Source organism: Durio zibethinus, chromosome 26 (assembly GCF_047325235.1).
Source record: "Durio zibethinus cultivar Kanyao isolate XHJ-2024 chromosome 26, ASM4732523v1, whole genome shotgun sequence".
Lineage (NCBI taxonomy): Eukaryota > Viridiplantae > Streptophyta > Magnoliopsida > Malvales > Malvaceae > Durio > Durio zibethinus.
Window position 1 is genome coordinate 19,066,696 of NC_143187.1, and position 15,685 is coordinate 19,082,380.

At 27.2% G+C, this 15,685-nt stretch overlaps 1 pseudogene; it reads left to right on the plus strand.

The window, feature by feature from the left end:
• The first annotated feature begins 1,383 nt into the window (after positions 1 to 1,383).
• Positions 1,384 to 6,774, plus strand: LOC111274332 (berberine bridge enzyme-like 8 pseudogene; annotated as a pseudogene).
• The last annotated feature ends 8,911 nt before the right edge of the window (positions 6,775 to 15,685 follow it).

Consider the following 15,685-nt stretch of genomic DNA (forward strand, 5'->3'; position numbering starts at 1 on the left):
AATGATACAAATAATTAATTTTATTTCTTATCTTGCAAACTTTTTAATTTTATTATTTTTATCATTCTTTTATTTTTCCTTTCAAAGAATATTTAATTATAAAATAAAAAACCTTTGGTGTTAAAATTTTTTTTTAATTTCCTCATATCAAAATGAAATTTAAAAAAATTAACTTTCTATTTGCAAAATTACCTAATAATCATTTAATCCAAGAAGAATAATTATTCGGGTTCTTTCCAATTTCTAGGTAAAAACATAAAAATTAATTTTATTTAAAAATATTATCTCCTTTTTTTATAAATTAAATTTTATATTCGTCAATTAAAAATAAAAATGCATATAAACATTATCAACATGGGCTCAAAATTATAAAAGACACATATAAACATCACTTGAGCTATGGATTGAAGCCCAAAAAGGAAGCCAAACAGTCCAAATGAAACAAGTTCTTGGGTCCGCCTTGGTATGGGTCGGGCCGATAGTAAACAGACTAGGTCAGGTTTTTATGCCGGTTTGGGTCAGCCGATTGACCTGTCTCTTTCTTTTCTTTTTTTTTAGGTACACTATAAAAACTCATTTTTTCTACTCATTTCTCTCCTCTTTTAAAAAAAATCCAATCTTTTCAAACACTTTCTCCCTCCACTCTAATCCAGTTCTACAAACCCAGAAACCGACGACCGATAACCAGCGGGATCACCGACGCTCTACGTCTTTTGAGACACAAATTTTCACCGCAGCTTCCTCTAGACTCCCTCTTTTCAATTCTGAGCTTAGTTTTTTCCCAAAAACTTTCAGATTTTACTAGATCTGAACCAAAACTCTATGGCTTCTCCCCTTTTTCCACCACTCTCCACCACTTTAAATTGCTCCAATTTTCAATATGTTGTTCTTCTCCTTCTACATCTTCATTTCCACCCATTTTGCCTTTCAAAAGTCCAACGCCGCCGCTGGCAGGCTTCTACCCCTGAAACCGACGCTGCTGCCATTTACAACCCAGTAAACCCTATTTTCTCTCTTATCCTACAAGCCCCAAAAGATTCTTTTCAAATCACCTATAAACCAAAACCATAAAAAAAAAATGAAACACCTCTCTTATTTTTATTTTTGTGCCTTTTTTTTTTTTTTTTTGCTTCTCTTTGCTTGATTTGGTTTCGAATTTTTGGGGATTTTTTAGGGATGGCAGAGTAGTCTAGCTAAGACTTTTTTATGGTGGTGAAAGGTGTCGTGTGCCGATGAGGGGGTGAAGAGGTTTTCGTTAAGCTGGTAGGTTTTGATGGTGGATGATGGAAGATGAGGGAAGGCGTTGGTTGAGGGTGGATCAGAGCCGAGGCTTGCCTTGTGATGGTGTTTTTCTTTTTGTCGGTCTAGGTAGTTTTAGTGATAATGGCTCTTGCTGGAATGAGTATGGAGGTGATGAGCGATGGTTGTGGGCGTTGGGATAATGGTTCAATGGTGGCGGGTTTCGTTTTAGGCTGGTGAAAGCCGCCGGTAGATGGGATTTTTTGCCTAGTATCCGATTCGAAAGTTGGCCTCCATTTTATCAACCTCTGGAGGACCAGGGAACAGAGGTTAATGCAAGGTTTAGGATGGTTTGTAGGAGTAGGGTGGTTAGCAGGGATGGCAGGGTGGCTGGCAGACACAATACTAGCTGAAATTTTTTTCTTTTTTTTTTTATGTTGTTGGTTTGATCTTTTTTAATTTTTGTGTATTATTTATTTTTAATCAAAATTTTGAAATTGGATCTCAATATTGATTTTGAGCCCACAAGTCGACTTTGGGAGTTTAAGCCCAAACGACTAAAGGCTGATTTGGAAGTCATCGCGCTTCCGTTTCAGCATTATTGGTTCCCTTTTTTGGTGCAAATCGCATTGTCCAGGTGTTTGGATAACACCAGTGAGGCGCGATGGCCTCTATTCATTCATTGGAGATAACAGCCTCCGTTTATTCATTGAAGTCTCAGTTGATATTCAACTGTGGCTTTCATTCCTATTTTGTCCATTATTTTTTTGTTTATTTTCTTTTTTGCCCTTAATGTTGTAAGGATTTTCATTCCGTTTGACCTTTATTTTTTTTCATTTTGATTTTTTGTTTATAAATTTTAAAATAATTTTATTCATTTAATATAAAGAAATTTTATTATTATATGATAAATAAAATTTATTATTATGATAAATAATATGTATTATTGTTTTGATTGAATTAAAATTTTAAGATTTTTTAATATTATAAATAATATTAAAATATACATAAGCAATTTATCAAAAAACTTTTAAAGTTTTTATCAGGAAACTTTTATTCTCACTTTACTGCGATCGATGTGTTGTCATTAAAGCACATTTCACCGTTAATTTTAATATCATTATTATAATATTTAATTTTAATATAAAAATAATTATTTTTTTTAATCTAATCAAAATTAATATTATCGATCATTCAAATAAATTTTCAATCTTGAATTTTTTCAAATTGAATTGGTTTTTAATTCATGCAAAAGGATATAAAATTTTAAAATTGAATTAAAACTTAAATAAACTTAATTAAATTAAAATATTTGAATTGATCCAAATTAATATATTCAAATTAAAATTAAATATGAATAATTTATCTCGAATAAAATTAATATTTAAGATTAAAAATCTAATTTCGAAGATAATAAAGTTGCCCAATTTAAGGCTGCGGCCAGCCTTAATTCGAAAGTGTTTATCGCCGCATAAAAGCTAAGCATCTTGCTTAACTTGAAGCTTCAAAATTTAATAGTGGAATAGCATAAATGAAGATTAGATAAGAAATCAAGGACATGATATATATATATATATATATATATATATATATATATATAGCAGCAGATATTTTGGCAAAAATTAACTGAACAGTGAATCCCTGTCCTTTAGCTTATCTTTGTAATAAAGACATGCAATCAGAAATGCTCATTAATTATCTCTAGTGTAGTAGGACATTTTCTTCTCTAGTGCAGTAGGACAATTTCTTCCCGTAAGTTTTTAATGATTGAATTCATCTGTAAGCAGATATCATAGTTCTGTATCTTTTACTTGTGTTCGATTATTTTGTATAAATATACCAAATTATTAAATTATAATTTGTATTGAAATATTAAATCTAAGATATATTTTTCGATTTTATCAAATTTGTATATATATTTTATTAAAACTTTAAATTATATTACTTTATATATATTTATAATTTTTTATATCATATTATTGTATTATATTTAAAATTATTATATCTATTTGTAGTAAAGAGTTTCTTATCTCAATTACTTATATATATATATATATATATATATATAGATAGATAGATAGATGGTAATTCAATTTTCTCCTTTGTAATTCTTTTGTCATTTTTAATTAAAGTGAAAAAAACAGCTAGCCTTTGGCATTTTCTAATTAGAATATACTTCCTCTATCCCCTTTTATTTTTGTCCATCTTTTTTTTGGAATTTTTCAAAACTATGTCCTATTTTTTTTTTTTGAACATCCAAAATTTTTATTTTTTTATTTTTTAAAATTATTTTTATGATTATTTTTTTACTTTTTAATATTAAAAATCATGAAACTTTAATTTTATAAAAAAATTTTTAATATTAAATATATTAAAATCAAAACTTTTTTCTTGAATTTCCTAAAAATCAATGCGAGACAAACAAATAAGACAAAGGGAATATAATTATAAGTGCAAAATCTTCATTATAATTAAATGACTTGAATTAATATATCATCAAATTATAATTATAAAAAAAAACACTAAACAAAACATTGTAAAGTTAAACTACAAATTTATATAGGCAATGAAACTTAAACTTAAAATCTACAAATTTCATAATTTCCTTCTTAAGACCTTTTTTTTTTTTTTTTTTTTTTTTGCGTAGCCCATAATATTTTCTAAGGCCGTAGTTCTATAGGATTTCACTTAATTTTAACAATTCACAATCAACAAGTTCTTGTGCAAAGATTCCACGATTAACAACTTTTACAAACATTCTTTCAAATTACAATCATCAATTCTTTTTCTTCCTCACAATCTCACATATCCAAAACCCATTACTCCCGATTCTCACCTGCTCTCCAAATAACATTTCTGAACCCTAAACATAATCATATATTTATAGGCATCCAAAAATCCTAAACAATTTTACCAAAGTAAAAAAAAAAAAAAATTAATTTTCAAATAACTTTTTAACTAATGTAATTTTAACTAAGCATAATTAATTTGAGGCAATAATTTCAACAAATATTTACTTAAATACTCCTTTTGTCCTATAAATTATATTTCGATCTATTCTTTTCAATCAAACTTTTTCAATTTTGATTATTAATATTTTAAATATTTTATTAAATTAAAATTTTATAATATACATATATATATATATGAAAAACCCTTTTTTTCAATATTTTTTATAATTTTTTATATTTTAATTATTAATATATTTCAAACAAAATGAAAACAAAGTTACAAAAGTTTAACCATTAAAAATAAACTAAAACAGTATTTATGGTACAAAAGGAGTATTCAATTATTCAATAGAAAATTTCTTATTAAAAAAGTTGAAATCAAATTAATTCCTTCTCCAAAGTCCAATCCAAAAGAATATAATATATATATATATATATATATTTATATATATATCAATTTTTAGTTTGAACCCTTGGAAGTGAAGGAGATGAACCTGTGCACGAAACATTGGCAGCTAATGGTGGGAGATCTGAGAGGGTACGCGTACGAAATTAAGCAGCATCATATCAGACTATAACATATAAATAATAAAAAAAAGATTGATGGCTGCTTTTGCCAAGAATAAACCAGTTGACGATCACAATTTCTGAAAGTCAAAGGACAATTAATATATATATATATTACGTTTCAAGTCCTAGATATACGTTGAGTCAAATTGTCTATTAAGTTTGAACCTAAAATTTTCCTATAAGTTCCTTGTAAATCCTCTCACTTTAACGTATAATTCAAGAAATAAAACTTGGGAATTTTAAGGCCTACGGTTGTTTCACTAGCTTCTCTTCTTCTTCGTTCCATTGCATTCGGGGCAATACCAGCTTCCGATTCTGCTCAGGAAATCTTTCTTCAATGTCCTTTAGATAATTCTCATCCATCTCACCCCATCTCTGCAGCCATCTTCTCTCTTCAAAATCCCTCATATTCCTCTGTTCTGCAATCCTACATTCGATTCTTCGATTCAATGAGACCTCCACCCCAAAACCATTCCTTATACTCACTGCATTGCATGTATCCCATATCCAAGCTTGCATCGTTTGTGCAACGAAGGATAACATTGAAATGAAAATTCGAAGTGGAGGCCACGACTATAAGGGCTTATCATATGTTGCTACTGTTCCTTTCTTTGTCCTCGACATGTTCAATCTTCGATCCATCGAAGTGGATGTAGCAAGCAAGACTGCCTGGGTTCAGACAGGAGCAACTCTTGGTGAAGTTTACTACAGAATCTCAGAGAAGAGAAAAATACATGGCTTCGCAGCTGGTGTTTGTCCCACGGTTGGCGTCGGTGGTCACTTTGGTGGGGGTGGATATGGTAATATGATGAGAAAATATGGTCTTGCTGTCGATAACATCATCGATGCATATTTTATTGATGTGAATGACAGAATTCATGATAGAAAATCCATGGGTGAAGATATCTTCTGGGCCATTAGCGGAGGAGGAGCAGCAAGCTTTGCTGTTGTTCTTGCATGATACAATATTAAGTTGGTTCGTGTGCCCAAAACAGTTATTGTCTTTCGGGTTCGAAAAACTCTGGAAGAAAACGCAACGGATATTGTGGACCGGTGGCAACGTGTTGCAGATAAGCTGGGTTCAATCTGTTCTTTTCTGGAACAACATTCCCATCGAGACAGAAACCTAAATTTTGTTGGATCGAACCCGTACATCATTGGTTTTTCTGAAGAGGTAATCAGACTACATGAAGGAACCGATTCCAAAGGATGGCTTGGAGTGACTTTGGAAGAGAATGATTGAATTACAGGAGCCATCAATGATGTTCAATCCTTACGGTGGGAGAATGGCTGAAATTCCATCCACAGTAACTCCACGTTGGGATTTGCCTTGAATCTCAGAATCCCACATTGAAAGTTAAGTGAGTTTGAGTTTATCTTGTATCCCACATCGGGAGTTTAGTAAAAGTATAAAGGGTTTCACCTTTATAAATAAGATGTTTTGGTTTTAGTTTAGTAACCCCAAAGAGTTAGACACTAAGAGAATAGCTAAGTGAGTAGGCTATTAAAGGGTGTAATTGGGTTTTGGGTTAAGTTTTGAGTAAGGAGTTTTAGGAGACTTTTCTCATTCTAAAAGTCTCACAATTGTAAAGATTTATTTGATAGTAGATTTGGTTTGAGTAGGCCATTTTGAGTTGGGCCGAACTAAATATATTTGTGTATTTTTATTCTTGATTTGAGCTTGTTATTTTGTGTGTGGTTGCTGTGCGTGGGTATTGTGGTATTTCAACACTCCAATCCCGCACGGAGCTGGAAACCTGTGGAAGATTCAATGCTTAACTAATTGGAATGAAGGTGGAGCTGAAGCAACAGACCGTTACATAGGTTTGACAAGGAATCTCCACGGGTACCTGACTGGTTTTGTGTCAAAGAACCCAAGGGAGGCATGCCTTTTAGTTGTTTTGAAGTTAACATCTGATAAAGAATTATATTCCTATAAAAACTAAAATGAAATAGTTTTAAATTTTGAGTATGTCATAAAATATAGATTCGAAAATTTATAGCTAGATTTAATAAATTAAGAAGTCACCACCAATCTTTTTTAACTAGATATGATTGGTCACTTAAGGAATCTATCCTCTTAAGGAACTCCTAATAAATGCCCGAGCGAGCTCCTTTTAATAGTGGATGTGAGTTCGATCTAGTTGGATATACCACCTTATAGCCAAATTAGTGAGGCTGTTTTAAAACACATGAATTAACAATTTTTTATTACTAGTGTAGGTAGCCATCTTTCGATAGTACATGATGACATGTGTGATTGAACACTTAGTACCATCATACTTCTCAAGCTCTGGCACTTTGAATTTCAAAAGTGTAACCATATTCAAAACTAAACAAAACCCAATTGAATCTATGAAACCATAGAAATCAATTTTTTCCATAACTTGTAATCTTTCATCGAGTATGTTCATTTTTTGATTTGTTTTTGAGTCCTTTAAAGAATCAACCATTTTCAATTTTAACTTCTACTTTGGGTTATCCAAATTGAGAATTTAGACTGACTCTACTGCCTTTTCAGTTAAAACAATGTTGATATAGCTTTGACGTTCATTTGGCTTGGTGCAGTGGCATTCCTAAGTAAGTACACCCTACAAGAAATGTGAACTGTTATGACGGAATACTTTGGGTGAATTAGGCCTGATATGGGTTATAGCCAAAAGGATATATAGGATTAACATCTTACGAAAATGATCTTTAAGGTTAGCATCTTTTTCTACTGCTTTTCTTTTGTTCATATTGCTCAATGCTTTAAGAATTTTATTTAACTCTCTTTTAATTTTTTCTTGAGCCCTCTCTAACTTCTAAACACGGCTTGCATTTTCTTGCTCCATTTGTGTAATTTAAACTTGGATGTTATACTAGTAGTGAGTATGTTGAACTATCCTTAAACCTTATATACTATAATTTTAAAATGAATGGACTATTCATATACTAATTTAATAAAAAAACTAATTATGAATGGATGCAATGCATGGAAAAAAATATTTGCCCTTAAAAATTTTCAACAAAAAAGAGCTTTCAAAACTCCATAAAATCAAATTAGACATTTAGTGGGTTCCATTAAAGTTTTTGTTGAAAATAACTTCAAAATTGATGTTTTATACAGTCTTTACACAAAGAAAAACAAATAGAGAAATTGATTAGTTAACTCCATATAGCAGTAACAAATAAATAAATAAGATAGCACATATAAAATAAGCAAATAAAATAGTATAATTCCTAAACTTTGGGTCAATTCTAAAAGGTAAAAGAAACATGGCTCAACATATGGGTTAAGCTCTTAGGCTAACGTGGTTTGGGTTAACTTTAAAGGTTTACAAATTGTTTCTCAAATCATTGTCTATCTCAAACTAGTAAAGTACCCCAATCTTCGCCAATCATAGGCTACAAACGAAAAGAGTTTAATTTGAGTAAGAATATTTCACTAGCCCATGTGAATAGATGAAATCTCACAAAGGCATAGGTACCTTACTTCCTACTAAAGAACGAAATTTAGATGTAGAGCTTATATTATGTATATGCAAATAAATCACAGATATGAAGAATAGTAATAATAATAAATAAATAGAATATAGACAAGAATAAAAAAATCTTAAATTTATTAAATTAGATAACAAGAAATCATTTATTGGCCTAACTCAACTATCCTTAGTGGAGTTGCCAAACTATCGTAATATATGGATCTGTAGACCTACCGTTAAACATAGATTTAATAAGTCGCTATCAATTTTTTTTGTTTAGGTGTAATTAGTCACTTAACTGAATTTATCCCATTTTAAAAAGGAGTCTTAAGCTTGATTTAGATATTTTTAAATGGTAGATTCTAGTCTACGAAATTATATTTAAGTTAGGGGGTACAATTACACAAAAGGAATGTTATAGCACCCTTATAACGCTCATTTAAAAGATGATACTAGTTTGATTTCAAGTTATCTAAACCTTAAAACATCTTTATAGTTTACCAAAATAATTTAATTATTAAAAATTTATCTTAAAATTACTCTAATAGTTTGATAGCAATTTAAGATAATTTTCTCTCCTTAAAAATATTTGTGGAGATTATTATCTCACTTTGAAGAGACTTCGTAATCAAATTCATTTGATTTTTTTGTAAAAGAACTTTTATTTGTGATAACGAGATTTAGAACCCTGGAATTGAAAATTCTTATCTAAATTCTCCAATATACTAGTAAAATTGAAAAAGATTTTCTCACCTAAGACTTTATATAAAGATTACTATTTGTAGCACTCATAGTAGTTCCATTATCAAAGATTCAAAATCTAATTTTTATAAAAGTAATTTATTTTTAGAAATATCTTCCAATATATTAGTAAGATTTTCTATCAAAAATTATTCTTCAATATGTTGATAGGATTTTATGAAAACTATTTTTTTCACAAAAGTTAGATTATGAAATTCTCTAATAATTTAGTAAAATTTATAAAAAAAAAAAGTTAAATCAATGAAAAATCTTCTAATGGTTTAGTATGATTTATGAATTTATTTTTGAAAACACCTTTTTTTAAGAAAAAAACTGAATTCATAAAAGTATTATGTGCAAATGAACTTTTTTTTTTTTCGTTTTCTTTTTCTCACTACATTAATTCAATCAACAATTTAAAATAATAAACCAAAAATTCAAAGAAATAATAAAAAAGAAATAAAACCAAAAAATAAAATCAAAATTAAAGGAAAATTAAAATAAAAAATAAAAGAAGGAAAATTAAAATTAAAAAAAAAGAAAAACAAAACCTACGATTTGAGTCAAAATGGTGAGCAAATCTTCACACGAGTTGCAAGATCACACGCAGGTCAAGGGCTTTTCAAAACGTGTCACTTTGGCTCAATATAAAAGAGAAAAAAAAAACCTTGGACTTTCCTAAAAAATACCAAGCCCTTTCTTTCTCTAGCCCTAAAACACTATGACCTCTCTCTAAAAATCTTCTACTTGAAATTGCAACTTTCTCCAAAATTTGGCAAAATTCTTAGATTTTTGTGCCAAAAAATTCAAAAGGCATCAAAAGGTTCAAGCCAAACCCAAAAAACCCTACAAACCTAAAAAACGATCACCGTAAATTCCTTCGTTTGTCGTAATACCTAGCAAAAATTCAAGCTTTAATCGAAAAATTCATACAAAACCTAAAAATTACCTTGAATTCAAATTCAACATTAAAAAAAAAACCCAAAATTTAACCAAAAATTCCTAGAAAATTTTCGAACTCTAAGAATCCAAAATTCAAATAAAAAATCAAAACAAAAAATTCTTAGCTCCAAAAATCTAACTGAGCTCCCATTCAAACCAAATCAAAATCCCAAAAAACCAAAATCCCAAAATTCCATAGAAAACCCACCCAGAACAAAAAAAACAAAAAAGAAACTTTCAATTGCTTTCTATGTATGCTTCTTCTTCTTTTAATTTGCTGAATGCTTGTTTGTTTATAAGGATTGAATCCCTTTTAATTTTGAAAAATAAATCAATTAACTAGATTTGGTTTGATTGTGATTTGATTTCATGTGAATTAATTTTTCTGTGATTTGATTTGATTAATTCCCAAAATTGAATCCGTGATTGAATCCTCGAGTTTTCTTTTTCATAATAATCCTTTTTATTTTGTTTTTCTAATTTTCTCTTTTTATTTTGTTTACCTTTTTTTTTGACTTTTTGAATTTTTAACCCTTTAACTAAAAATAATAAAAACTAAAACCAAAATTAAAACTAATCTTTAGGCTCAAATTTCATTTTTTGTATTAAAGCTCAATTTGCGATCAAAACCCATTTTCAATTTCGAAAATTTTTTTGGAAAAAATAAGTTGTATACAGTGTTGATTTATAGAATGATAATATATCTAAAAGTTTGGATAATTAAATTTTTTTCATTTGAATATATCTTAAAAAAATTTGGTAACCAATAATTTTGTAAATACATTTAAATAAAATCTAACAAAAATAATAATTTTATCTATTTAATTATTTTAAATTTAAATTGATTTTTTATTTAAATTCTGATAAATTACTTTAAAGTTTTTAACTATAGATAAATTAAAAAAGATAAATTATTTTACAATTTTCAATGACCAATAAATCGTAAATTTTTAAATAATTCAATAATTTTTGAAATATATTTTTTTGATAAATAATTTAAAATTAGTAAATATCTTTTTTTTTTTGTTATAAAGAGAAATTTTAAAAATTTTCTTATACGTTGAAAAATGAAGTTGTTCAACAAAATATCCACATTAATAAATTCTATCTAGTAACTATGTATGTTGTAATATAATACTATGTCTATGTGTGTGTGTTGGAATAATATAATTAAGCTAATTGTTGTTACATCTTACATGGATGCAATAATGCAAAATATTAAAAAAAAAATAATCTCAAATGATAACTCCAAGTTTTAAAGCATCTAAAGTCTCAACTCTCAAAGCTACGAACGAACTCTATACATAAAAACTAGAATACTGAACCGGCGCTTCGTCGATGATGTTTTTTTTTTTTTTTTTTCAATATTTATTGATTTAATAAATATTTAAAATAAGTTTAAATTAAATTATATTAAACATAATTGTTTATGTAAATAATATTTATTTTAGTATGTTTTAATTTTTACTTTTTATTTGCAAATGTAATATATATATATATATAAGTTAAAAATATTTATATTTTATTACATAATTTATTGCAATTTTGTACCGGTATTCAAAATATATCAATTTTTATGCTATCAAATTTTTTTAACAATAATATTATAATCATTAAATAAAATCATAAATTATAATGTAATCTAAAAAGGAATTATTTAAAATAAAAAATAGCTTTTATTTTTATTATTAAAAGTATGAAAATTTCATATTAATAATAGCTATCATAAAAATCATTATTTTTATTATTAATGTTAATATAAAATAAAATAACTTTATTAAAAAATTACACCAAACTTAATTCTTGAGTTTCAATGCAAAACAAAATGGTCAAATGGCTTAAAAATGAGCCACCTTCTAGATTTTGTTGGATGTATTGTATCCCACTTTACTTTTCCTTTTCCTTTTTCTCTTCTGAAAACATTGAATTTTAACATTTGTTACATAAACCCAAAAAAACCTAATTTACTTCATTTCTTTTCTTTTCATTCTCTTTTTAGTTTTTGCCTCTCTCTCATAACTATTTATGAATAGAAAATAGGTAGCTCAAAACCCATATTTTACTGGCCGTTCTTTTGTTGCCACCGCTGTATGCCATTTCTAGTATCGATTTCCCAAAAAAATTACATTTATGTAGTTATTTTTCTAAAATCATCCCTAAACCACATAGATTCACAGCCTTCACCCGTGGTTTTTTCCTACAGAAATTTCTCATTCTGTGTTTTTAATCTTTAAAATCATTTTAGCTCAAACTTCCCTCAAAATGGCTTAAATTGAAACATTGAAGGCTTTCTTGTTTTTGTTTTTGTTTTTTTGCTTTTACTTTGTTTACTGTGATTTTTTGTTGGTTACATTGTTGTTCTTGTAGTGTTTTTGGTTATGTTGATGGCGGCTTAATTTTGGTGATAGTTTTTCTTTTTTTAACAATTAATTGAAGAAATATAAGTTATATATTTTGTTTTCTTTATGATTTTAAGTGATTATTGGTTGATTGTGTTGGTAATGGCTTATTGCTTATGGTGATAAATTTTTTTAAATATAAAAATACTAAAATATTTCAGATGTAAGAATTTTTTTTATGAATTTTTCTTTTTTTCTTTTATTATTAATTAAGTTGATTGATTTTGTTGATGGTGGTTTATGTTACTTAAAATTTTTTGGAATTTAAAATATCCATATCTTGTATTTTTATGTTATTTTTGGGAGACATGATTTTCATGAAAAAATTCTGACATTTTTTAAAAAATTAAATCTGAAAGTTATGGAATTTTTTTTTTTTTAAATTCTGCCAACATTTTCTTGTTTTCTATTTTTTTATCTAGATTTGATTTTTTTTTAAATCGAATATGTTTTTTGTTTTCATTTGATTTTTCATGTAATTTTTAATTTTTTAAAAAATATACATAACATTCAAGAAAATACTCATGATTTATGGGATAAGATGATCATTGACTCATGATTTATGAGGTAAAATGATCATTTTGTTATATGATACATGCGTCATCTATTGATGATTTTTTTAATAGTATGTTATAGATATTATAAATATTTATAAGTTATAATATTTAAAAAATAATATCTAAAAGTTAACGTAGATAAGATGCATGGCAGGATCTTTTCTGTGTTAGGATGGAATGGAAATATTTGGATTACTTTTAGAGTGTGGTTGGATAAAAACTTTGTAATTTTGATGAATTTTAGGATGCAAGTATTTTAAAATGCATCTATACAAAATAATAGGATTCGTAATTTACATTGCTTAAATAAATGTTTTTTAAAAGTTTTGAATATTAAAATTTGATAAGATTAAAAAAAAATCATAATAGAGAAATATTGGTACTAGAGATAAAAAATTGAAAAAATAAATATGAGTGTCAATAAATTTATAAACATGTTTAAAATTATTAAAAAGATGAAAATAACTAACTAAATAAATTTTATAATAAATTTTTATAGTTAGAGTTTAATAAAATAAAAGTGGCATAAAAAGAAGATATAATAAATGATGACATCTTACTAAAAAAATTAAGAAATTTCATAAGTTCCACGATCAATTTGAAAAGAGAAACTTAAGTTGTGATTGGTAATAGAGATTTCTTTTTTTATTTTGATTTTTATTTTCTAAAAACAATTTTCATTTTTTTATTTTTTGAATTTTGAATTTTGAATTTTGAAAAACATGATACATAAAAATGAAAAGTTGTTTTCAAAAATGAAAATTATAAAAATATGTTTGGCATATGCATTTTTAAAACCAAAAATAAAAAATAATAATTAAATAATTAAAGCAAAATGCATATTAAAATTTGAAGTACGTAATTTATAAGTATACAATGGCTCTGCGGAGCCTTTATTAAAAAAAGCATCAAAGAAGCATGGTCTTCTAGTACTCTTCTATAGCCTTTTAATTGAAAAAAAAAAATCAGTGCATAAACCTTTAAAAAGTTTCATAATCCAAGAAATATAATATTGGCCTATGTATAGTTGAACCACTGAGGGCTGGACTTTCTAAACATCTTTTGCAGTTGTAGTCTGGGGCTACTTTGAAGAAAGAGCCGAAGAAGCCAAGGTTGAGGCTATAGACAAGAACTATGCCAGAGATGGAAGTTGGATTGAGCTGGGGATATAGCATTTGTAGCTATTGAATGGGCTCCAGAAAGACTCAGAAAATATTGCTTTTCTTGCAGCTCTGCAAGGTCGCTTCGTTTGAAATGCTGGGAGATTACTAGAATGAACTAGATACAAATTCTTCAACGAGCCCCTCTTTTTCATAGGAATCCATTTTTTAAATTAAAGGAGCATAGATTTACAAATGGCATTATAAATTAGAAAATAAGGAAATGTTGACCACTGGATCTTCTATAACCTACATTTTCTACAAGTCAATACGCCTTACAAAAATGATCAGGGAAAAAAAAATGCAAAACAACTCAGAAGGAATAAATAAGAGAGAGAAGGAGTATGAGGTTTGAGGGAGCAGTTACTAAAGAGAGAAAAGAGAAAAAGAAATAGGAGAAGGAAAGAGTTTGGGGTTTATTTAAAACTAAAAAAACCTTATTTTACTTGTTTACAGATTTGAACTCGTGTCTCCGGGTAATAAAAACATAAACTACAAAACTTTTTTAACTCTTCGTGTTTTCCCATTTTCCATACCCTCGCTTTATTTCATTGAAAACATCTTTTTTTTTTCCTCAAATTTTGGCCTGTTTTTATTTTTATTTTTTAGAAAATATTTTTTATTTTTTTAATCAAACAAGATTTCTAATCTATTTTCTATTTTTTGTAAAAATGAAAATAGAAAACAACCTTATTTCCATAAACCAAACACTATCTTAATCTTCCAAAATCCCTTAATCAACATTTTTTGAATGAAAATTTCTTCTGAATGGATTTTAAAATGTGTTATCAATTGTATTGAAAAAAATTAGTATTACAAAATTTTCATTTCAGTGCAATGAAGAAATTAAATGATTTACCATACAATGCCTAAGTAAAAACATGAAACTAATTGCTAATCAAACACATGTTTTGGGGGGTAAATTATTGATAATTAAATTAATATGGAAAGTAATTATGTATCCAAAGATTAAAAAAAAAATGGGTTGATTATGCTTAAGCACAATTAATATAGTAATTGGGACAAGTTTTAGCCCATTAATTTTTTTGAGAACAAGCCTGAAATCTTGAAGGTTGACCCAAACAGAAAATATTGCTTTGGAAGTTATCAACTCAAGATGAAGAAGAAAAAGCAGTTATAAATTGTGGGCAGTAACAAATGTGTGTTGTAGAAAAGGCAAAATAGTTTTCACCCATGATTTTTTTTTTTAATTTTTTTTTGAGCAAGGAGAAAGTGGAATAGCTGAATGATACACGTGGCAAGCGGATAAAAATAATCTCTTTTAAATAAAATATAGTTACATCTTATTAGAGTTATCAATTATATTCATATCCATTGAATTTTGACTTACTCTGCAGGATTGGTTTTTTTTTTTTAATTTTAAAATTAGATTTTAGGTCAAGTTAGATTTATCTTTTTAAGAGAATATGGAGTTAAGTTAAGTCAAATTTTAAGTAAATCCATCCGGTCTCAACTCGTTATATATATATATATATATATATATATATATAATATTTTTTTATTGTTTATTTGATTTTATATTTATATATATATTATATTAATAAAGTCATTATATAATATTTTAATTTAAGATATTAATTTAATAAAAATATTATATTTATGTATAATTAAAATATAATTTATATTAAAAATAATATTTTA